This window comes from Acinonyx jubatus, chromosome B2 (genome assembly GCF_027475565.1).
Source record: "Acinonyx jubatus isolate Ajub_Pintada_27869175 chromosome B2, VMU_Ajub_asm_v1.0, whole genome shotgun sequence".
Taxonomy (NCBI): domain Eukaryota; kingdom Metazoa; phylum Chordata; class Mammalia; order Carnivora; family Felidae; genus Acinonyx; species Acinonyx jubatus.
In genome coordinates, this window is record NC_069385.1 from 72,914,931 (window position 1) to 72,937,110 (window position 22,180).

Here is a 22,180-nt window from a genome sequence, read left to right on the forward strand (position 1 = left end):
GTATGGTTTGAGTATCTACAAAAATATACAGTCATGTAATCACCACTACACTCAAGATATAGACATTTTTGTGTGTGTTTCTTTGGAGTCAATCCCCTCATCCCATCTTCCAAACACTAATCTGATTTTGGTACCATAGTTTTGTCTTTTCCAGAATGCCATATAAATGGAATCATACTTTGTGTAGCCTTTTGTGTCTGGCTTCTTTCCTTAGCATGACGATTTTGAGTTTCATTCATGTGTTGTATGTATCAGCAGTTCATTTCTTTGGATCGCTTAATAGCATTTCTATGTATAGGTGTGCCATACTTTGTATGTATACGTTCACTAGTTGAAGAACAATTGAATTATTTTTAGTTTTTGGCTTTATGCTTAAAGCTACTATAACCTTCCACATACAGGTCTTTGCATGGACATATGTTTAAATGTTTCTTGAATAAGGACCTAGGAGGGAGATTGCTGGATCATAATATAAATATATATTTAACTGTATAAGAAATTGCTAAACTGTTTCCTATAGTGATTGTACCATTTGCATTCCCACTAATAATGTATGAGTCCAGTTCCTCTGTATCCTCACAGGCTGTGGTTGTTTTGGGTGTCTTCTCTCTCTCTCTCTGTCTCTCTCAGGAAAGCCAACTACAAGTTGTTAGCAGCTCCATGGAGACGCCTATGTGGTAAACCCCCTGCCCCTGCCCAGCAGCCGTTGAGGGACTGAGGCTTGCCAGGAACTACATGAGTGAGTGTACAAGTGGGTTCTTCACTCCTGTTGGACCTTGAGATGATCGCAGCCCCATCTGATAACTTGGGTGCAGTCTCATGAAAGACCCTGATTTGAAACCTCCAGGCTCAGAGGCTCCCAGAATTCTGACCCTGAGAGACTATGTGAGATAATAAATGTCTTAAGGTGCTAAGTTTGGGGCAAATGGTTATACAGCAATAGATAATTCGTACACTGGACTAAGACACTGCCATGAAGGTCAACAGAGATGCCAGGTCTGGGATAGAGATTTCATGTGGAACTATAAGAGAGGACTAGTTTTGCATGGATTATTCTTGAGGTCAGAGATTACCACCCTAGCTCTGGGACCGCATCCAGAATATCTTTATCTCAAAGGGTATAAATAATTTTCAAAACAAAATTAATTTAAAAAAATACAGTTTTGGGGGGCCACATACTCAAATAATGATTGTGTTGTCTCAACTCTCTGAATTCTAGGTGTCAGTCTCCACACTGGTTTTTTCCATCTCTTTATCAACAATTGTAATGCTATGTTTTATGGCATTCTATTCTTTTGACAATTTTCGGGTATTTTTCAGGTAAAGTTCTTTACCTCCCACACTTCCTCCCCCTTCTCTTTCTTCTTTTTATCCTTGGAATCCAGCTGTAGTGTTTCATGGAGTGATCCAAGTTAAAACGGCTCCCATGGAATCTGGTCAGGCATAGAGAAGGATGAAGTGGGGAAACCTTTACCCCTATTTCCAGCTGGTCCCCAAATCCAAGAGAGTATATTTATCCTGAAGATGTGACTATGGACAATATACGGGTGTGGAGAAGGGTTGGTGGGTAATGGCTGATTCACATGGCCTCTAAAATGCTGGCGAAATATGGAGGGATGCCTCTGTGGGAGGCAGAGTCTCCCAATGAATGATGACTGGGACTCACACCAGCTCAAATGAGGGTTTGGCAGCAATTAAGGGCTGAAATTAGACAGACTCCTTCCATCCTCCGATTCAGTTTGAGCTCCAGGGTGGTTGGCTATGTGGGGAGGGGGATGTCAGGATAATGTTTGTGACAGGGCCTCTTTTTCCTTAAATACATTTTCTTTTGAATAGAAACCAAGATTTGAGGCCAGGAAAACTGGCACTGCTGGCCCCTCCTTTTTGTAAGAACAACGGGATTTCTGTTAGCCACACCAAAAACCTTGTCTAAAGGAAATCTCCTTTACTTTATAAAAGTGGCTCCAATTCTCTCCCACCAAGTTCTTCACTGTCTCTAAACCTGCACATGGCCATTCATACAGCCACAGAAGGAAAGTACGCAGGTTTCTGAATGTAGCACCCTAGCTCCTCAGGGCAAAATAGCCAAGCCCTTTAGGGCAGAGATGCTTTAGGCAAACCCACGTGACATCTAATGTCTCCTAAGACTTCCCCTGAAAAATTAGGGTAGGAAGTTCTGTTGGACCTCATTTGCCTGTCTCCCATACTGCACTATAAATACAACTGAACCTCTCTCTATCAGTACCATTGCTTCTTTTTCGGTTGTGTACAAAACCCGTTTCTTTTGTGAAGCTTTTCATTGATAGCCCATCACCAAAAGCTTTCTGGAATGGAAGCAGAAGATATGTGCAAATCAGAAAGAAATGGGAAATTGTTAAACAAATTACTTTTCACCTGTGAGATTTTCCTCCCTTTCTCGGCAGCCTTATTTGCCTCATCTATTGACATTTCAGACTAGAGGAAGATTACGCATAATTGTACCAGCAGGTTCTTTATCTCTCTGAGGGTTCAAGTGACAGGGGTTGTTAGCCTGAGAAACAGGATGTTTGCATTATTGATTAGGCTATGCTGTTTTGACTGAAATAGTGGAGAATATTCTTGGCTGCTTTGCATGGGTCAAGTTGGTCTGCTTCTTGTCCATCAAGTCTGGGGAGATTTTGTTGCTGCACCTATTAGATATCACATCTCAGGTTGTTCTTTCAGACTGTCAGTCACCTTACCTGCTGTGCTGATTAAAAATCTTATCTCAACCAAGAAACTCTGCTGCTGTTTTTGTGTCTGTGACCATGGGGTAGTTGTTTGGTGTTTTGGGCTATCTTTATTGTAGATTCCCATGGCTGCGTGTTTCAGCTGTTTTTGTGGAATGGAGGCTCACATAGCTGAACAAATGACTTTACCATTTTCAATTTAGTTATGCTACAGGGGCAGCCGAAGATGAAAACAAACCATATTGTTTCTTAACTATGTTTCCGGCTTACTAAACAGTGTTGTACAGTCATGGTTCTCAAGCTTTGGTATGTAAAATGCAAATTTCTTGGCTCAACTGACAGAGATTTTGATTCAGTAGGTCTCAGATGGGACCCAGGAATGTGTATCTTAAACAGCCTGAAAATTCTGATTTAGTGGAGAAATGGGACATACTGCAAGAAATACAGCTACACAGCATCAAAGAGCTGAGTGGAAGTTAGGAAATCAAGATTCTGTCTTAGTAGCTTCATGGTAAGTCAAAGAAAATGTTGAAGGAAAATCCCAATACCTCAATTTATAGCAACCAAATGGTTAGCAACTTAAGGATATGATTTACATCTAATTTCTCCTTGGTTGGTGATGTACTTTGCTTGGTAAACTTGATAGGCACTAAGTAATGAAATCTAATACTTAATTATCTTAACCAAATTAGAACATCTATTATCATTTATGGAACAATTTTTATTAATATGAATCTCAGCAAAAAACCCAAAACTAGACCCCAAATATTTGAGAATTTAGTAACATTTCAAATTAGCCCAGAAAGAAAAAGGATTGATTATTCCTTCCCCACATGGTATTATAACAACTGATTTGCCATTTAGATTTATTTTTTTAAGTATATTTATTTATTTTTGAGAGAGAGAGAGAGAGAGAGAGAGAGAGAGAATGCATGAGCTGGAGAGGGGCAGAGAGAGAGGGAGAGAGAATCCCAAGCAGGCTCCACACTCAGGGTGGAGCCCCATGCAGGGCTTGATCTCATGACCTGAGCCCAAACCAAGAGTCAGTCATTTAACCGACTGAGTCACCCAGGCTCCCTGCTATTTAGATTTAAAAAGAAGCTGGATTTCTACTTCACTCTTCATTCCCAAATAAGTTATAGGTGAGTTAAAGATCTAAACTGAAGATAAATAAAGCTGTACACATTCTGGAGTAAAAAATGAATACTTCTTTTTAGTATCTTGGCATTACATAAAATCAACAAGTCTAAAAGTTAAAGATAGATACCTTTGCCTACATATACTATTGTATGGTAAAAGTACCATAAAAGAGTTAAAAGTCAGGCTTAAAATTAAAGATGAAATTAACAGCTTGAGATTTTTTTTTTTGAGAGAGAGAGAGAGGGAGAGAGAGCACGAGTTGAGGAGAGGCAGAGCGAGAGAGAGAAAGAGAATCTTAAGCAGACTCCACTCCTAGCATGAAGCCCTATATGGGGCTTGATCTCATGACACCAAGATCATGACCTGAGCCAAATCAAGAGTTGGACAACTAACTAATTGAGCCATCTGGGTGCCCTGAGAAAGATTTTTGAACAGGGAGTTCATGGAAAAATAACCCATGAATGAACTATAATTTATTTTTATTTAATTATATGTTTTATTTTTTAGAGAGAGAGAGAGAATGTGTGTGAGCAGGGGGAAGGGGCAGAAGGAGACAATCTTATGCAGGCTCCATGTTCAGGGCAGAGGCTATCCCTGGACTTGATCCCATAACACTGAGGTCATGACCTGAGCTAAAATCAAGAGTCAGATGCTCATTTGACTGAGCTGCCCAGGCACACTTGAACTATAATTTATGAAGTGATGCTGAACCCTGCTCAAAATTATATAGATGCAAATGAAAATAAAATTATTTTTTTATCTATTTCATAAAACTAACATATTTTAGAGCACCGGCTTTGAAGAATGGTGCAAAAACACTTGAGTAATCTCTATACACGTTTTAAATACTCATATTCTTTGATCCAGCAATTGCACTTATAAAAATGTATTCTAGAACTATGATTATATGTGCAACCAGAACAAGGATGATAATTATAGCATTGTTTACAGTAGTAAAAAACTGGAAATGATGCAAATGATCATTAACAGAGGGCTGGTTAAATAATTAATGGTCCATAATCCTTTGTGCTATTTAAAAAGTATGGTTAGATCTGCATATCTGCATGTGGGAAAACCCACTAAAATACACCATTAGGTTTAAAAAGAAGAAAGGAGCGCCTGGGTGGCTCAGTTGGAAAAGCATGCAACTCTTGATCCTTGAGGTTGTGAGTTTGAGCCCCATGCTGGGTATAGAGAGTACTTAAAATGTATACATACATACAAACATACACGAACAAACAAATGTTAAAGAAAATAAAAAGAAGAAAGAAGCCAGGGCACTAAACAATACGTATATTATATTTCTCTACAGTTGGAGGGGTTCAGTATAGCCCTCCGCCCCAGAATGTGCCATTTTGGCATGTGGATTATTTTGAGCTGAAGGCACTGAAGGCACTTGAGACCCTGTGGAGTCAAGAGAAACTTCTGCCCCCCTTCCTTTAACCACACAGAAGAATCTAAATTGTGAGTCTTTCCCAGAAGAAGGATTATTAATGGAGATAAATTTTATCTGAGTGACCCATCTGTATTGCAGGGCAAACATGTGCTCTCCTTATTGCCTGTAAAGTGCATTCTTTTCCTCTAAAGTCCCAGGCCCCTATCTCCTTCTCCTTAGTTCAGAATGACATACAGTATATACTTCATTTTGCCTGACTGTCTTTGGAATTTCCATGTCTATGTGGATTCCTTGTACAAATGCCCATTAAATTTTATTTTCTCCTATTAATCTGTCTCATGTCAATTTGATTCTTAGTCCAGTTAGAAGTACCTTTGAAAGGACAGGAATTCTTGCTCCCTGACACAGTATAATCTCTGAAAACATGTCTATATACATAGAAAATGTCAGCAAACAAGAAATTGTTAAAAATTAACTTTGGGACAGGGAGTGAAGGTTTTGAGGTAGAAGGAAGACTTATTTTTCGTTGTATGTACTCTTGGGTTGCTTGAAACTTTAAAATCATGTAATGTAATTTGTTATTGAGATTACTGAAAAATACACTACTTGAAAAAGCAAGCATTTATCATGCCTCAGCTGTTCTTCTGATTATAGCATAGTGTTTGTGATATCACACTTTGCTATTAGAAAGATCAAATTAGGTTTAATAAAACAAATCAAGTAAGCATATGAAACACTTGTAAAGGTTGTTACTTAAAAAAATTCAGTGCGTAGATGACAAAACTTCACTGGGAAAAATTCATGCATTTAGCATAACCTCATAAAACTCACTGTGTCCTGCTACTATGTAAAGATACTGACATAGTCTCCATACCATGCTAGGCTTTCAGCACCTTGCCCAGTAGGGGTGGCTAGTTGCCTTGTCATCCCAGTGTCTTCAGCCAGTCTACCTTCTTGGAAATGGGCACTCCAAATTTTAGGATCTGGGGGGTAAGTATAAATGAATGAGGAGTGGCTTGGATCTCTTACCCACCAGGCCCTACCAGTTCTCCAAGAAGAGGGAAAATCGAGCTGCCAGGTACAGGATAGAACTGTCAATAATACAGGAAAGCAGCTACATAAAACAATGAGACTTAAGAACATATTTTTGCTATTGGTACTTTACCCAGTTGTAATTGAAGAGTGTTATTTCCCCATTAACTAAAAATTCATTTCCCCAATTATAATGAAAAGTAATAGATGCTCATTTTTGAAGGTATGGAGAACTATAATTTATACTACGTTAACAGAAAGAAATATCCCTAAATTATGAGCACAAATTCAATTTCCTCCAACTTGTATTCTGTTTATCCTGTTAATGAGAATTTGAATGGGGAAGGGGAGTTAGATATAATTTACTTATATATACATACATAGAATAAAAGCAGAAATATATATAAAAACTGAAAACATCACTCCTTTTATTTTTGTCTCAGTTTTTTTTTTAATGTTTATTTTTGAGAGAGAGAGAGAGAGGCAGAACATGAGCCGAGGAGGGACAGATGGTGGGGTGGGGGGGGAAACATGGAATCTGAAGCAGACTCCAGGCTCTGAGCTGACAGCACAGAGCCTGACGCAGGGCTTGAACTCATGAACCATGAGATCATGACCTGAGCCGAAGTCGATGCTCAACAGACCAAGCCACCCAGGCACCCTTCAAGTTCTTATTTAAATTCTAGTTTAATAACATATAGGATAATATTGGTTTCAGGTCTAGGATGTAGTGAATCAAATGTGACTCCTGAATAGGGAAACTGGGGCCCTGGGGAGGGGGGAAGTCACACATGGAAAGGACTGTTTCAATAACTTTTTTTGTCTAATTTATTATTTGCCACACCATTTTTTTTAAATATGAAAGCACTGTAAACTTTAAAAACATTATGAAAACTTTCATATGAATCCTCTAATATGCCTCATTCTTATGCAGAAACATGAAATAAAAATGAAACCCATTACTAAATCATAAACCAAATGAAAATAATTTCATAACAGCACACAAGAAACATCCTATTTACTTAATCATGCAGATAAAAAAAAAGAATGATCAAAAGAAGGCACAAATGGAGGAGAAAGAATAGAACAAAATGTCTGAATGGAGGGAAGAGGAGGCTATCCCTAAGACTAGAGAGATTTCCTTCCCCTGGAGTTATAAAGACTCAAGATTTCCACAATAAGTGTGTGACTTTGAGAATGTACTGCTAATCCTTTAAGATGTAAATGATAGAAATTCATGAATAATGGTGACAGCAACTGTCACCAGGTAAAGGTAAATGGATAGAGTGGATACTAGGAGAAACCATTGGAAGGAGATAATGGAAATCTGAAAAGGTGTAAGAACTGAAACAATCAACTTATCACAGATAATAAATCACAGAATAACATTGCTTTCTTTGATCTGTGTCTTTTTGTTAAACAAGAGTTGCTTTTTGTATCACAAGAATCTTCTAAACCCTCCCCTGGGGAGGTCCTTGGTGGTTTATATCTAATGCCAATTCCTACAGAAATGGAAAGAGGAACCTTTGAGGGATTATATAATCTCTGGGTCAAAGCCATAGCTGAGTCTGAGGAGCATGGTAGTTTTAGAGAGTCATGGATTGGGAATCTTGAAGTTAAATGTCCCATAGCTGGCAAGCCGTAACATGTATTTTTTTGTTTAAGAAGAAATACAGCTTTATCAAAGTGGAAAAAAAAAAGGGCACAATATTAAGAACCAATCAGTCCTTCTCAGAATCATCTCATTCTTTCTCTATGCATCCTTATCAAATCCAAATACATATTTAATGTTAGAAAAGTCTAAATAGGTATGGGTTTTATTTTTCTGTTTCCTCCTAGAATAACGTAAGCCTGGAAATGTTCTGTATCTTTATCTGAAATTTACAGCTCATCTCCTATTTTAAGTAAACATCAGGTACTTAGCTAATTAAATGCAATACTCATAGGATCTTGTTTATAGGAAAGTGTCAGCTTTCAGGATGTTGTGTGCAAGTCTTGATAAAATTACGTAGAAAATGACAGTGTACCCTCTTTTCATAGGCTGACCTTGCAGTCACCACCGCCTGAAAATGGCTCAAAACAAAAAATGATCTGAGGGTTGAAACAAGATAAGATCAAATTGATGTCATGGTAATTACATGAAGGACCATTCAATCATTGGGTGGAATTTACTGTTGATCCCTGGGCTTAGATGCAGGTGGGAACATGCAGTTTTTATTACTCTGCTGGTATAAAAGACAAGTGAGGACTTTATTAACTGTAGTTACTGAGAAATCACAAGGCAAAGCCAAAATCCCTCTTCAGATCCACGGTCAACTGCCCTGAACACATCCTGCAAAAAGTCCGGAGGAAGGTAATATGAATGAAACAATTTTTGAGATTTTAATTGAGTGCAGAGTAAAATATTCAATAATATAGGGCAACTATGCATAAGCCTTAGTGAGGAGAGAGACAGACATTTACACATTCTCTTTTCAACACTCATGATTGAATTGGGAGGAAGTCTGCAAAACTGTGGTCTGTGATCACAGGCTAAGATGTTATCTAACAGAAACCAGAAACCAAATGTCTCCTGCTGAGATGTGCAAGTGCCTGTCAGTATCTAAAAAATTTCCTTAAGAAATACTGGATGTCATTTGAAAGACATTTGTTTGAGTGGCTTACAAGGGTCAGGTAGAAGGAGAGTAGACATTATGTAAGTTGCTGATATTGTTTTACCATAAGTTTTTAAATGATGCATTAACTATATCTTCAAGCTGACCAGTGATAAAGCAGCTCACCTCTTCAGCTGAAGGACCATAGCTTCTGACATCTTTTGAGTACATGTTCTCCTGTAGACTTGAATATAGCAACACTAACAATTTTTGGACAACATTGTTTCCATTTTCTTCTTTCATAAAATGCTACAAAAATAAGAGTCAGTGCTATTTCTCCAACTATTACTGATGACCTTGTAATTCTGAATCTCTTGACCAAATCCAGTTGGTTTGTTCCAGTGAGAGTTTCTGGACACTTTTGCTAACCTTAGTTATATTTACATGAGCACTAGTTGAAATGGCAGCTTACTGAGAAATTGAGACTAGAAAATAAAAGTGCTCTCTTGTTTGTGTTGAGGAATAGGATTTGGGCGCATGGAAGAATTATGGGTCCTTTCGGAATGTGGAAGCTCCATTTAATCTGCATAGGAACTTTCATTCCCTAAGAACTTCCAATCCTTTCCTCACTCAAAAATGAGATATTTTATATTAGAACAAAGGAATCTTCTTAATTTTCTGAAGATGTCTTTTAAATAATTACTTGACCTAATACCAAATTAATTATTCAAACTATTAGTCACCCAAATTTCATTGTAATATGTTGCTATATAGTCTTGAATTATTTTAAAGAGATAAGAACAGTTACCATTTATGAAAAGTTCATGTGCTTTCATTTCAATTTTAACTTTGGTTTTGGTTTAAGTTTCTTTTTTTTTTTTCGGTAACAGAGTTTTTGAAATTTTGAGTCATATTTCTTACCATTTCCTGCTGAAAAAGGTAGCATGCGAACAATGTTAGAAAAGCAATTGATTATGTTCCAGAACAGATTCTTGGTTTCATTGTACATTTCTTATAAATGTGGGACTCAAATTTACGTGAAAACTCAAAGTAAGAGCTGGGAAATAGAAATAGCAAAATTAGAAGGTTAATGTGCATCTTGTTCAAAAACAGATCAAGATAAATCTGACTTTCACAGAGAGAAAATGTAGAGCAATCAAGATTTCCATTGAGAACAGTATGACCCATAGCACCAAACTTCTGTTTTTACAGACTGTGAATCCTAGGGTAGTTTGCTATCAATTTGTGACCCTTGCAAATTCTGGGTTTGGTGTATCACATTTCAGCATTACCTATTGTAATGTTGCACAAAGTAATCTGGTCATTCCTCGGTTCATCAGACTCAGAGATAGCATTATAAAAATGCTCTACCTTCCTTAATACGCTGGGGTCTAAGAGAAAGTGAGGGTTTAGATGGGGCTTAGGCTGAACTGAGAGTGGAACCAAGGGCAGTGTTGGGAGTCAAAATAGAAAAGACAAGGCACCTGGGTGGCTCAGTCGGTTAAGCGTCTGACTCTTGATTTGGGCTCAGGTCATGATCCCACCGTTGGTGGGTTTGAGCCCTGCATCGGGCTTTGGGCTGACAGCATGGAGCCTGCTTGGGATTCTTTCTCTCCTCCTCTCTCTGTTCCTTCCCTGCTTGTGCTCTCTCTTTCAAAAATAAATAAACTTTGGAAAAAAATAGAAAAGACATTTGTAACAGCATGATCTATGTGTAAATCAATGTCCTAAAGGAGGTAATGGATTAACTATATACCTCTGGGCTGTAGGGGTAGTACAGGTGGAAAAGCACGATCTTAGGATCAGATCACTTTCCAAGTGACTTTGGCAGATCTTTTTAATTTTCTGAAGTGTAGTTTTCTGGTCTATAAAATAGGTGCCATAAGAATGCTTTCCTCCCAGAGGTTAAAAAGAATCAAACAAGGGAATGCATGCGAAAGCCAATGTTTCTCCCTTTCTCGCACAATCAGACACTAGTCCTCATAATTGATCAAGTATAAAATGCCTCTCGATCTAAATGAAATGGCTTTCTTAAGGCTGTTCTGAAGAAGGTGAAGTCAGACAAATATGTAAAATAAAAAATTGCATTGGCAAGTTATATTTAAGCTGGCACAATATAATGTTGCTCTAAACAAAAAATGTCAGCATCTTATTTAGGGACATACCATCTGAAAAAATCATTTAAGAACTTCATTGTAAAATATAAAGATTTGCAGGCAGTATAGTGAAGTGTGGTTCAGAGCTTCGAGTTTGGAGTTATAAAGAGATGTTCTAAAATCTTGGCTCCACCAGCAAAACATTTTGTGACTTTGTATGGGTTACTTTGCCTCAAGAATTTCATTATCTGCCAAAATGAGAATAACACTTCACAGGATTGTCATGAGTATTGAATATGTTTGTGTGTTCAAAGTGCCCAAAGGAACATTTATCACACACAAGTGCTCCATTAACTGTAGGCATTATTTTTAAAGTATAGTTATTATTATTACCAAAGCCAGTATTGCAGATACTGTGTAGAACGCTAACTCCAACATTTTTTCACACATTGCTACATTTCCCAAATAGAGTAACTGGATATGTGTTATATAAATAACCATCCACAGAGGAAAAGTAAGGAGAAAGTAGAAAGAGGAGAAAGCAGAAAAGCAAGATTGGAGTCCTATAGTTCAGACCCTGGAGGAAAAATTTTTGTTATAAGAGAGAACGATAGATAATTGTTCCAGTTATCTATCGCTGTGCATCAAACTACCCAAAAACTTACTGGGTAAAACAACAAGTTATTATTCTATCATGGTTCTGTAGGTGGCCTGGGCTCACCTGGGCAGGGTGAGAAGCGGGTTTCTCGTGTATTTGCTATCAGACAGTGCCTGGGCCTGGAGTCATTTGGAGGCCCCACTGGACTGGTCATCCAGGATGGCTTCTTCATTTCTTACTTCTTGGCCTTCTTTTCTCTCTCCATGTGGCTTGGCTTCTTACCGATGGTGGGCTCAGAGTAGCAGCAACTGTCTTCTAAGAGACCGGAAGCAGGAACTGCAGGGATACACCACAACTGGCACAATGTTGCTCCTGCCATATTCTATTGGTTAAGTAGTCAGAGGATCCACCAACATCAAATGGGGCACAAAAATAGACACACCATGTTTTGATGTGGAAGTGGCAAGGTCATACTGCAGAAGTAACGTAGGTTGAGAGAGATGTTTGTTGCCATGTTTGGGAAGCACAACCTGCCATAGGAATGGAAACTTAGGGGCCGGGAACAACAAAGGAGTTTCTCTTTGAAGTTCCTCTGCTGTTTTTATCACAGAAAAAAAATCCTTATAAAGTCAGGTGTGAGGGAGGAGAAATCAATAATCCTGGTCTGTCTATTCCATTATTGAAAAACTTCAAGGCAAATGAAATATGTTTTAATGCTTTAATGCTTTTAAATGGGAATTAAAGTTTGTGTGTCAAAAGACTGCATAAAAATAGCTCAGATAAACATGACAAAATACAATGCGCGAATTTTAAGAGTTATCAGAAACATTCTTCTATGACTGTAATCATGCTCCGTATAAAACTTTTCTAGCCTTTGGCTATTTTACTTTTCTGAGTGATAAATTGATACTATCCAGTATTTGATCCTTGACAGCATTTATTACGACAATAATCTTAATCTTAAAAATTGGGTATTTTTAAACAACAAACATTTGAAATTCTCATTTAAAACAATATTTTATGGTGCATAGAGTTTGTCCTATCAAATTTTCTTATTTCTATGATTTAGTATGCAGACAATTTAAAAACAGACTGATGTGCTAGGAAAACCAGAGGGTAATGGAAAAACCAAGATTTTAATTACATAATTAAGTTAACATTGTAAAGTGCCTTTAAATAACGAAGTAAAAAGTACACATTTTACTATATGACCCTTAAATTTATTTAATTAAAAAAAAAAAACCTTTCAGGATGAGAAGAAACTGCCTGGATGGCTCAGTTGGTTGAGTGTCCAGCTCTTGATTTCAGCTCAGGTCATGACCCTATGAGCTCCCTCTCTCTCTCTCTCTCTCTCTGTCCCCACCCCACCGTGCCCCCACCATGCTCCTCTCCCATGCTCACGCTTGTGTGCTCTCTCTCTCAAAAAGAAAAAAAGAAAAGACACTTCTCAAGATATGATTGTTACAAGAATGGTCATAAAGGGATTGAAATCATTTTTATATATCCATGAGCCTTTCAGTTTTCTTCTAATTCTTGCTTACATTTTCCCCTTTATTTTTAAAATGAGTTTTAAGGTCATCTTTTGTTCAGTGTTTCTTTATGGAAACACCTGTGTTTGGTAAAGCATAGTTGTATAAGTTGTGCTGTATATTTCTTCTCTCCATGAGATCCTTGTTTCCCATTCCTTTTCTCTCCATTTCAGTTGGAAATCAAGCTGCTCCCTTTAAAACTTTAGTGAAGGCACAAAACACTTTTTGGTTTTTTTTTTGAAAAGCACTTGTTAGCATTTAATGAACCTTCCTCCACATGGGTTCAAACTACCAGGACGCAGGGTCCTCTTCCCAATCCCTGTCCCCCCTCCCCCCCCAACTGGCCTGGCCCTGAATCTTCTTCATAATGACAGGCTGTTCTGGGAACTTTCCCTTTCCCAAAACGTTGTAGTAGCCCAACCTCATCACATCAATGACAGGAACGGCTCTAGTCTTGTTTTTGGTGGCATTTACCCATGTCCCCTCATTGATCAAGTTCCGAAGTTCATCAAGGTTGAAAGCTGGGCTGAGGCTCTGATTCCTCTTTAAGTGGTAATGCCTCATAGCAGCTTTTCCAAAGTCACTTGGGTGATATTTGTGGACGTTGATCCTGTGGTGGTGCCACCAGCATTATCCTGGCTTCCTGGGTGCTTTTGGTGCTTGCCCATGTGGCCCTGGCCGTGCCTGACGTGGTCCTGAAGTTTCTGGGTCGTCCTCAGGATGGCGTGTCAGCAGCCCAGACAAAAGAGGCACAAAGCACTGTTAAGTGACTGAGAGAGAGAAATCCATCCCAAATATTGCCAGCAAACTGTGTGGCTTCACTAAGCCTTATTTTCCTCTGGATCCTGGGGCACTATGAGGAACAGGGACCTCTACCTGCTGTGTGAATTTTGAGGACCACCGAATCCATGAAGTTCCTGGACAAATGTCAAGATACTAATGTATATATTTGCTGCTGTAGTGATTCTTTTTCCATCAAGTGGATGCTCTTTATTGTCATTTGCTTGTCATCTCTCCCTTTTCATGTCCTCAGCCCAGCAAATGCCTCCATGTCCACAGATGCTCTCATTCCAGCTTTCTTCCCTCTCATGGTGACTTGCCTTTGTATCTGGGTCAGAGAGCGGGAGACTTCTTCCTGTTTGTGTCATCCATACTTGGCATAGTGCTGGCAGGTAGCAAGGGCTTATTCAAAGTCTTTAAATCTTTCACGTGTTCAATTTGGACATTAAATGTTGCACTTAATAACACCGAGCTCCCGTCAACTTTTCCCAAACTCATCTTTTTATAAGATAGAGAAAACAGTAATTACCTATACCCAAGAGTGGATGAGATGACTGGGGACACATTGAGGGAGCATCGAGCAGTCTCTTCTTGTTCCCCCAATTGCTCAGCCATCCACATCACCACCTTTGGAAAAACTATCTGTGAAGGTGTTAATGGGTCTGAAGGTCATTGTGGTACCTGGGAGCAGTGTTTGAATGTCTACGTGGAAGAACTGGGAAGCTGGAGGTTTACTGAGACTAGGGGCTGGAGCATCGGATCATGAAAGGTGCTCATGCTGGACCCACGGTGCAGAACATGCTACCATAACAAGGTAGAAACTCACTTACTGCAAGTAGAGCACACGAGGAAAGAAAAATACTTGCCAGGGTCACTACAAGCTGAGATCCCCTACTACTGACTGCAGGCTCTTTAAATTCATCCACCCGGTCACTTGGCGGGAGGTGGATGCTTGGTGGAAGTTGTGGGAAGATGAATTCCAAACCTTCTACTTTCCCTTGTGGCTTTTCTCCTTCAAATCTTTCATCAAGGTGAACTATGGCCATGTCCTTGGCACCAGGCAAGATGCTAAAACTTACAGGCCTATCCTCTGTTTAATAAACAATTATTGAATACCCACCTCATTCCAGGCAATGTGCTAGGGATTAAGGGCTTTATTTTCAGGGTTCCCCTTCATTAGTTATGTTCATTGAAGGCAGCCTACTTGTCCCCTCCTTGGTAGTTAGCTGGGTTAGATGGGGCTAATGAGGAGAAGCCTTAGGTTAACCGTCTAGAAGTCAGTTAGATTTCTACTGTTTTGTTAACAAAGAATTGTGCTTCTAATCATAGCCAGTCATCTCAAAAGTGTGCTATGAGTCAGATGGGCTTCCCCATGTGGAGAGTATGGATGAGTCACCCCTGCCGTCACCAACGTTAGAAAAACCGAAAATTTTACTCTGGCAGTGGGGGAGCAACGGCAGCATCTTTGCAAGTGAAGGACAGGATGTCACATCGTACCAGACACTTGTAGTCTTCCTGGCGCAGTCTCTTACATATGTGTACATCTACATATATGTGTATACATACGTGTATGTATACATATGTGAGCAGATAGCTACACACATATAGATGTGCACATCTACCCATGGATAAGTATGTGAAAAGATATTCAATTTGCCTTGAAGTCTTTCCATAATAGGATAGATAGGCCAGGATTATCGATAGACAGGCATCTTACTTTATAAGGTTTTTTTTCTGTAATGAAAACAGAGCAGAAGAGGCAAAGAGTAGCCCCCTGGTTATTCATTGCCCCTAAGTTTTCATGTGATAGCAGGTTGTAGTTCCAAAGAAGGCCACAAAAATATCTCTTAGACTAAATTCGCTCTGCAGTATGAGAGTACGTGTGCCATTACCATATCAAAAAGAGGTGTGTCTGCTTTGCATCTCCAAAAGTGGTATGTGAATTGTGTGTGTGTGTGTGTGTATGTGTAGGTACTTGGCCTATCTAACTAGCTTGTATGGTATGCTGATAGAGCGTTTACCTGTTTCATAAGTCATTTAATATATTATATATAATCACAATGAATAATATTATGAAAACATTAAATAATAATAGTAAATTATAGCAATAATATTCTTTTATACTTTTAAGAATGCTATGTTTTCCCCACAGTCTTATCAAGAATCCAAATTTGTGCACACATATAGTTTGATATAAACTAAGAGACGCCCAGTTTAAACCTTGAAGCTCTTATGTATGCTTTTTATGAATGCTTTCTTTTGAACTTTTATGACTTTTATATCTTTGCATAAGATGGCTTCTGCTTGGGGGCACCTAGGCGGCTCAGTTGGTTGAGCATCTGACTCTTGATTTTGGCTCAGGGCATGATCTCGAGGTTAGTGAGTTTGAGCCCCGCATCGGGCTCTGTGCTGACAGTGGGGAGCCTGCTTGGGATTCTCTTTTTCCCTCGTCTCTGCCCATCTCCCCTTTGTGCTTGCTCTCTCTCAAAATAAATAAACTTAAAAAAGAGAGAGAGATGGCTTCTAGCTGTGGCATATTTACCGCTTATAGGTTCACATGTTAGCCAGCTACAAATTGTAGAACTAAGTGAGAACATAAGGCCTCTAATGAATTTATTATTTGAAATTATTTTATTTTATTAAACATGTACTCAAAGTCCTCATTCAAGAGTTATCTTGTTCCTTAACGAGAACTCTACATTAGCAACTTTGAGTTATATTATTATTACTGTTCTAAATTCCCAGTGCAACATACTTACATCTAGTTTGTACAAGGACCTATGCTGGGGTGGTGGCAGGTCAGAGGGGCCTAGTTTCTACCCTTAGGAGCTTTTCACAGAAATGGAGAGACAAACATATACATAACGGGCTAGAGATCAGGGCAGATTGTGGAACTTCGTCTAAGAATTCTGAGCAAAGTGATAGGTGGATGCAGTGGAGACAATTATGTATTCTGGCTTTGGGCTTGGGTAAAACCTTCACAGGGAAGCTGGCAGCTTGGCGGATCCTTAAAGCACTGAGGTGGATGGACTGAGAAAGGGGAGAAAGGCACTGGGCCAAGTTGAGAAAACACACATTCTCTTGGACTGACATCATTCTGATGTGTCAGGGGGCAGGAGGTAAAACCATGTCGAGTGGACATTGCAGGTGCACTGTGGGGTCAGATGTGCACAGTCTGTGATGTCTGCAAGGTACTCGCTTGGAATGCCAGAAGAGGTTGGGGTAGTAAATCTGATTTCGCTTGAGCACATCTTGCAAAATAGCATAAATCTCAGCCAAATGTAATTATTTTCCCTGTCTTGATTGTTAATATTTTCCTTCCAAATTCCAAAACAGAAAGATCTAAAGGTGATTAGAATGATAAAAACATTTATTAAAATGTTTTCAAGATTTGGAGGTTAATCCTTTTCTGCTTGATTAATCTCATTTCTTCTCAAAATAAAGTCACTTCTGTTACTGAACGCTACAGCAATGGGGACTTTGATGGTGACTTTGGTTCTGCCTTTTGAATCTTCTTTTCACTTTATCATAAAGCAAATTCTAAAATGTGCATTGACTTCATGCTCTCACATTCTGCAATCTTGTTATAAATGTTTCTCTCTGAATTAATTCTGATATAATTGTTCACTGCATAATGCTGAATTTTCATAATATATGAGCTGCAATATCAAAGCACAAAAATGATACTAGTTTAAAAAAGGAAACTAGTTTCAATTCTGAAAATTTTCTTGTGGCTTTGTGTATCACTTAAGCAGTGGTTCTCAGACTTTTGGGTCTCAAAAAACTGTTTATGCTCTTAAAAATTGTTGAAGAGTTCAAAGAATTATTTTATGAAGTTATATTTGTCAATATTTACTGATTTAGAAATTATGTTAGAAAAAGTTGTAACATATTTATTCGTTTTATTTTTTTTAATTTATTTTAAAGTTTATTTATTTAGGGGTGCCTGGGTGGCTCAGTGAGTTAGGCATCTGACTTCGGCTGGGATCATGACGTCACTGTTCGTGAGTTTGAGCCCTTCATCAGTGTCTCTGCTGTCTGCACAGAGCCTGCTTTAGATCCTCTGTCTCCCTCTCTTTCTGCCCCTCCCCCCTTGCTGTCTCTCCCTCTCTCTCTCTCACACAAATAAATAAGCATTAAAAATTTTAAAAAGAATAACGTTTATTTATTTATTTTGAGAGAGAAAGAGTGAGAGAGAGAGTGTGTGCATGCAGAAGCAGGGGAGGGGCAGAGAGAGGGAGAGAGAGGATCACAAGCAGGCCTCACACTGTCAGCATGGAGCCTGACTTGGGCCTCAAATTCACTAACTGTGATATCATGGCCTGAGCCCAAATCAAGAGTTGGTTGCTTAACCAGCTGAGTCACCCAGGCGTTCATTTACTCATTTTAAAACAACCACAATTAACCTATCACATGTTAACACAACTGTATATTTATAAAAAAAAAATGCCAACTTCGGGGGGCACCTGGGTGGCTCAGTCGGTTAAGCCTTCAACTTCAGCTCAGGTTCTGATCTCACAGTTCATGGGTTCGAGCCCTGTATTGGGTCTGTGCTGACAGCTCTGAGGTTGGAGCCTGCTTCAGATTCTGTGTCTCTTTGTCTGCCCCACCCCTGCTTATGCTCTGCCTTTCTCGGTCTATCAAAAATGAATAAACGTTAATTTTTAAAAAAAAAATTTTTTTTTCAACGTTTATTTATTTTTGGGACAGAGAGAGACAGAGCATGAACGGGGAGGGTCAGAGAGAGAGGGAGACACAGAATCGGAAACAGGCTCCAGGCTCTGAGCCATCAGCCCAGAGCCTGACGCGGGGCTCGAACTCACGGACCGCGAGATCGTGACCTGGCTGAAGTCGGACGCTTAACCGACTGCGCCACCCAGGCGCCCCGTTAATGTTTTTTTAAATGATCACTTTCAAAACAAAAAAAAATCAGTGAGAAAAGTGGCATTTAAATTTTTTTTTCATAATTTTTTAAAAGACTGATCTAACAGTTGGATTTTCATGTATATCTTTAATCAATCTGTTGCAATGTACATGTCATGTAGCTTCTACAAACTATCTCTGAACACTCCTGGGAGGCTGAGAGTGAAAACACTCAGTAGCATCTCAGTATTGCTATGAAAATCATTTTGATCTCACAAGTCCACTGAAAAGTGTTTAGAGTCCCCACATCACACTTTGAGAACCACCAATCTAGAACAATATTTAGTTAGTTCTAATTACGTATGGAGACAAATAAAACCCATAATTACTTACGTATAAGTATATACATCAGGTAGAAATAATAACACACCTTTGTTTTAGCCTTACCTATATTTATGCAGTTTGTTTTTCTATATTTTAAACTGTTAGTTCTGCTGTCTGACAATTTTTTCTTAAAAGATGTATAGGTTGATATAAACTTTTGGCAAAAATATGGTCTTATGTCAGTCTACATGAAAAATAACCACAAATTTTGACTTATGCAATTTTAAACTTTATTTTAGAATGCCTTTTTTTTTAAAAGTAAACTTTTTGTTTTGAAGAATTATAGATTTACAAGAAGTTGTAAAAATATGTACAGAGAAGTCCTGGGTATACTTTAGCCAGTTTCTCCCAAAGATAATACTGTGCCTAACTCTAGTACAATGTGCAAACCAGGAAATAGATGTTGGTGCAACCCACAGAGCTTATTTAGATTTCACTGGTAGTGTGTGTGTGTGTGTGTGTGTGTGTGTGTGTGTGGTTCCATGTAATTTAATCCCATTATATATTAGTGTGACAACTATCACAATAAAGCTTCAGAACTGTTTCATCACCACACAGCTCACTTGTGCTACCTCTTTATAGCCATACTTCTCCTCCATCAACTCCCTTCCCAATACTAACTCCTTAAAACTGCTAATTTATTCTGCATTTCTCTAATTTTACTATTTCAAGAGTGTTACATAAACAGAATCATGCAGTATGCAACCTTCACTCAACACAATATCTGAGATCCATCCACGTTACATGTGTATCTATATCAATAATGTGTCCTTTTTAGTTGCTACATAGCCTTTCTTGGTGTGGATGTATCACCATTTATCTGTTGAAGGCATTTGGATTGTTTCCAGTTTTTGGCTATTATAAATAAAGCTGCTCTGAACCTTCATATACAGGTTTTATCCGAACACAATTTTCCTTTCTTTGAGGTAAATGTCTAAGTACAAATACTGGATTATATGGTAAGTTTTATAAGAAATTTATAAATGATTTTCCATTTTGTATTCCCATGAGTAATGTTTGAATTATCCTGTGTCTCTGCATCCACGCCAGCATTTGGTATTATCGTTGTTTTTTATTTTAGCTATTCTGGTAGGTATATAATATTTCACTGTAGTTTTATTTCTCACTGTAGTTTAATATTTCACTGTAATTTGCTTGTTACTGATGGCTGATGATATTGAATACTTTCCATGTCCTTATTTGCCATCCATATATCCTTTCTGCTGCAACACCCATTTTCTAATTGGATTTTTTTCTGTTGACTTTTCAGAGTTTGTTATATATTCTAGATACTAGCCCTTTGTTGATATGTGGCTTGTGAATATTTTTTTCAAGCCTGTATCTTGTGTTTCTATCTTCTTTTTTTTTTAAAGTTTATTTATTTATTTATTTTGAGAGAGGGAGAGAATGAGCAAGGGGGATAGGGGCAGAGAGAGAGAAAGAGAGAGAATCCCAAGAAGGCTCCTCACTGCCCAATGTTGGGCTCAGTCCCAAGAACCACGAGATCATGACCTGAGCTGAAATCAAGAGTGCATAATGATGCATAACTGACTGAGCCACTCAGGTGCCCCTGTATTTTTATCTTCTTAACAAAGGATTAACCTATAATTTGGATGAGGTCCAATTTATCAATTTTTCTTTTATGGGTCATGTTTTCATTGTTAACTCTTAAAACTCTTAACCTAGCCCTTGGTCCCCCCAATTTTTTTTCTATTTTTTTTCCAAAATATGTTTATGGTTTCACATTTTACATTTGTCTTTGACTCATTTTCAGTAGTTTTCATACAGGGTATGAAGTTTACATTATTCTTTTTTCTTTTTTTTTTTTTTTGTCTATGGATGTCCAATTGTACAGGCAGCCATTGTTGAAAAGGTTGAATTTCTTTGTTAAATTGCTTTGGCATCTTTGTCAAAAGGCAGCTGGCTATATTTGTGTAGGTCTATTTCTGGGTTCTCTATTTTGTTCTATTGGTCTATGTATCTATCTTTCTGCCAATATCACACAGTTTTGATTAGCTATATACTAAGTCTTAACATTGGGAACAGTGATTCCTCCCACTTGCTTTCTAAAATCGTTTTAGCTATTGTAGATCTTTTGCCTTTCAATAATAATAATAATCTTGTCTATGTCTATGAAAGCTGTACTGGGATTTTGATAGACATTTCATTTAACAAAAAGATCAGTTTGGAAATAATTGACATCTTTATCATGTTGAGTCTTCCAATTCATTAACATGATATGTCTCTCCATTTATTTAGGTCTTTGATTTCTTTCATCAGTATTTTGTAACTTTCAGCATACAAGTCCTGTATATATTTTTGTAGATTCATAGTTAGGTAATTTTCTTTTCTTTGGAGCAATTGCAAATGGTATTGTGTTTTAAATTTGTTTCTACATTATTGTTTTTAGTATGAAGAAATGCAATTCATTTTGTGTATTGATCTTATGTCATGCAATCTTGTTGAACTCATTGCTTAGTTCCAGGAACTTTTCTGTAAGTTCCTTTTTTTTTAAACATAGATGATCATGTCATCTACATATAAGGATGTATTTCTTCCCTTTCAATTTGTGTGCCTTTAATTTCTTTTTCTTGCCATATTGCACTGGCTAGAACTTTCAGTACTGTATTGAATAACAGAGGTGAAAGTGGACATCCTTGCCACATTGCTGATCTTGGGGGAAAACATTCAGTTTTCACCATTAAGTATCATATTACCTCCAGGTTTTTTATAAATGCTCTTTATCAAGTTGAGAAAAACATTTGTTTGCTGATACTTTTTATTATGAAAGCGTATTGGATACTGTCAAATGCTTTTCTGCGTCAACTGATAAATCATATGACTTTTTTCTTCTTTATCCCGTTGATATGGTAGATTATATTAAATGATTTTCAAATACTGAACCAGCCTTGCATATGTGAATTATTCCATGTTGGTCATGTATAAATCTTTTTATACATTGCTGGGTTCAATTTGCTATTATTTTGTTTAGGATTTGGCATCTAATTTCATGATGTATACTAGTCTTTCTTCCTTCCTTTCTTTCTTTCTTTCTTTCTT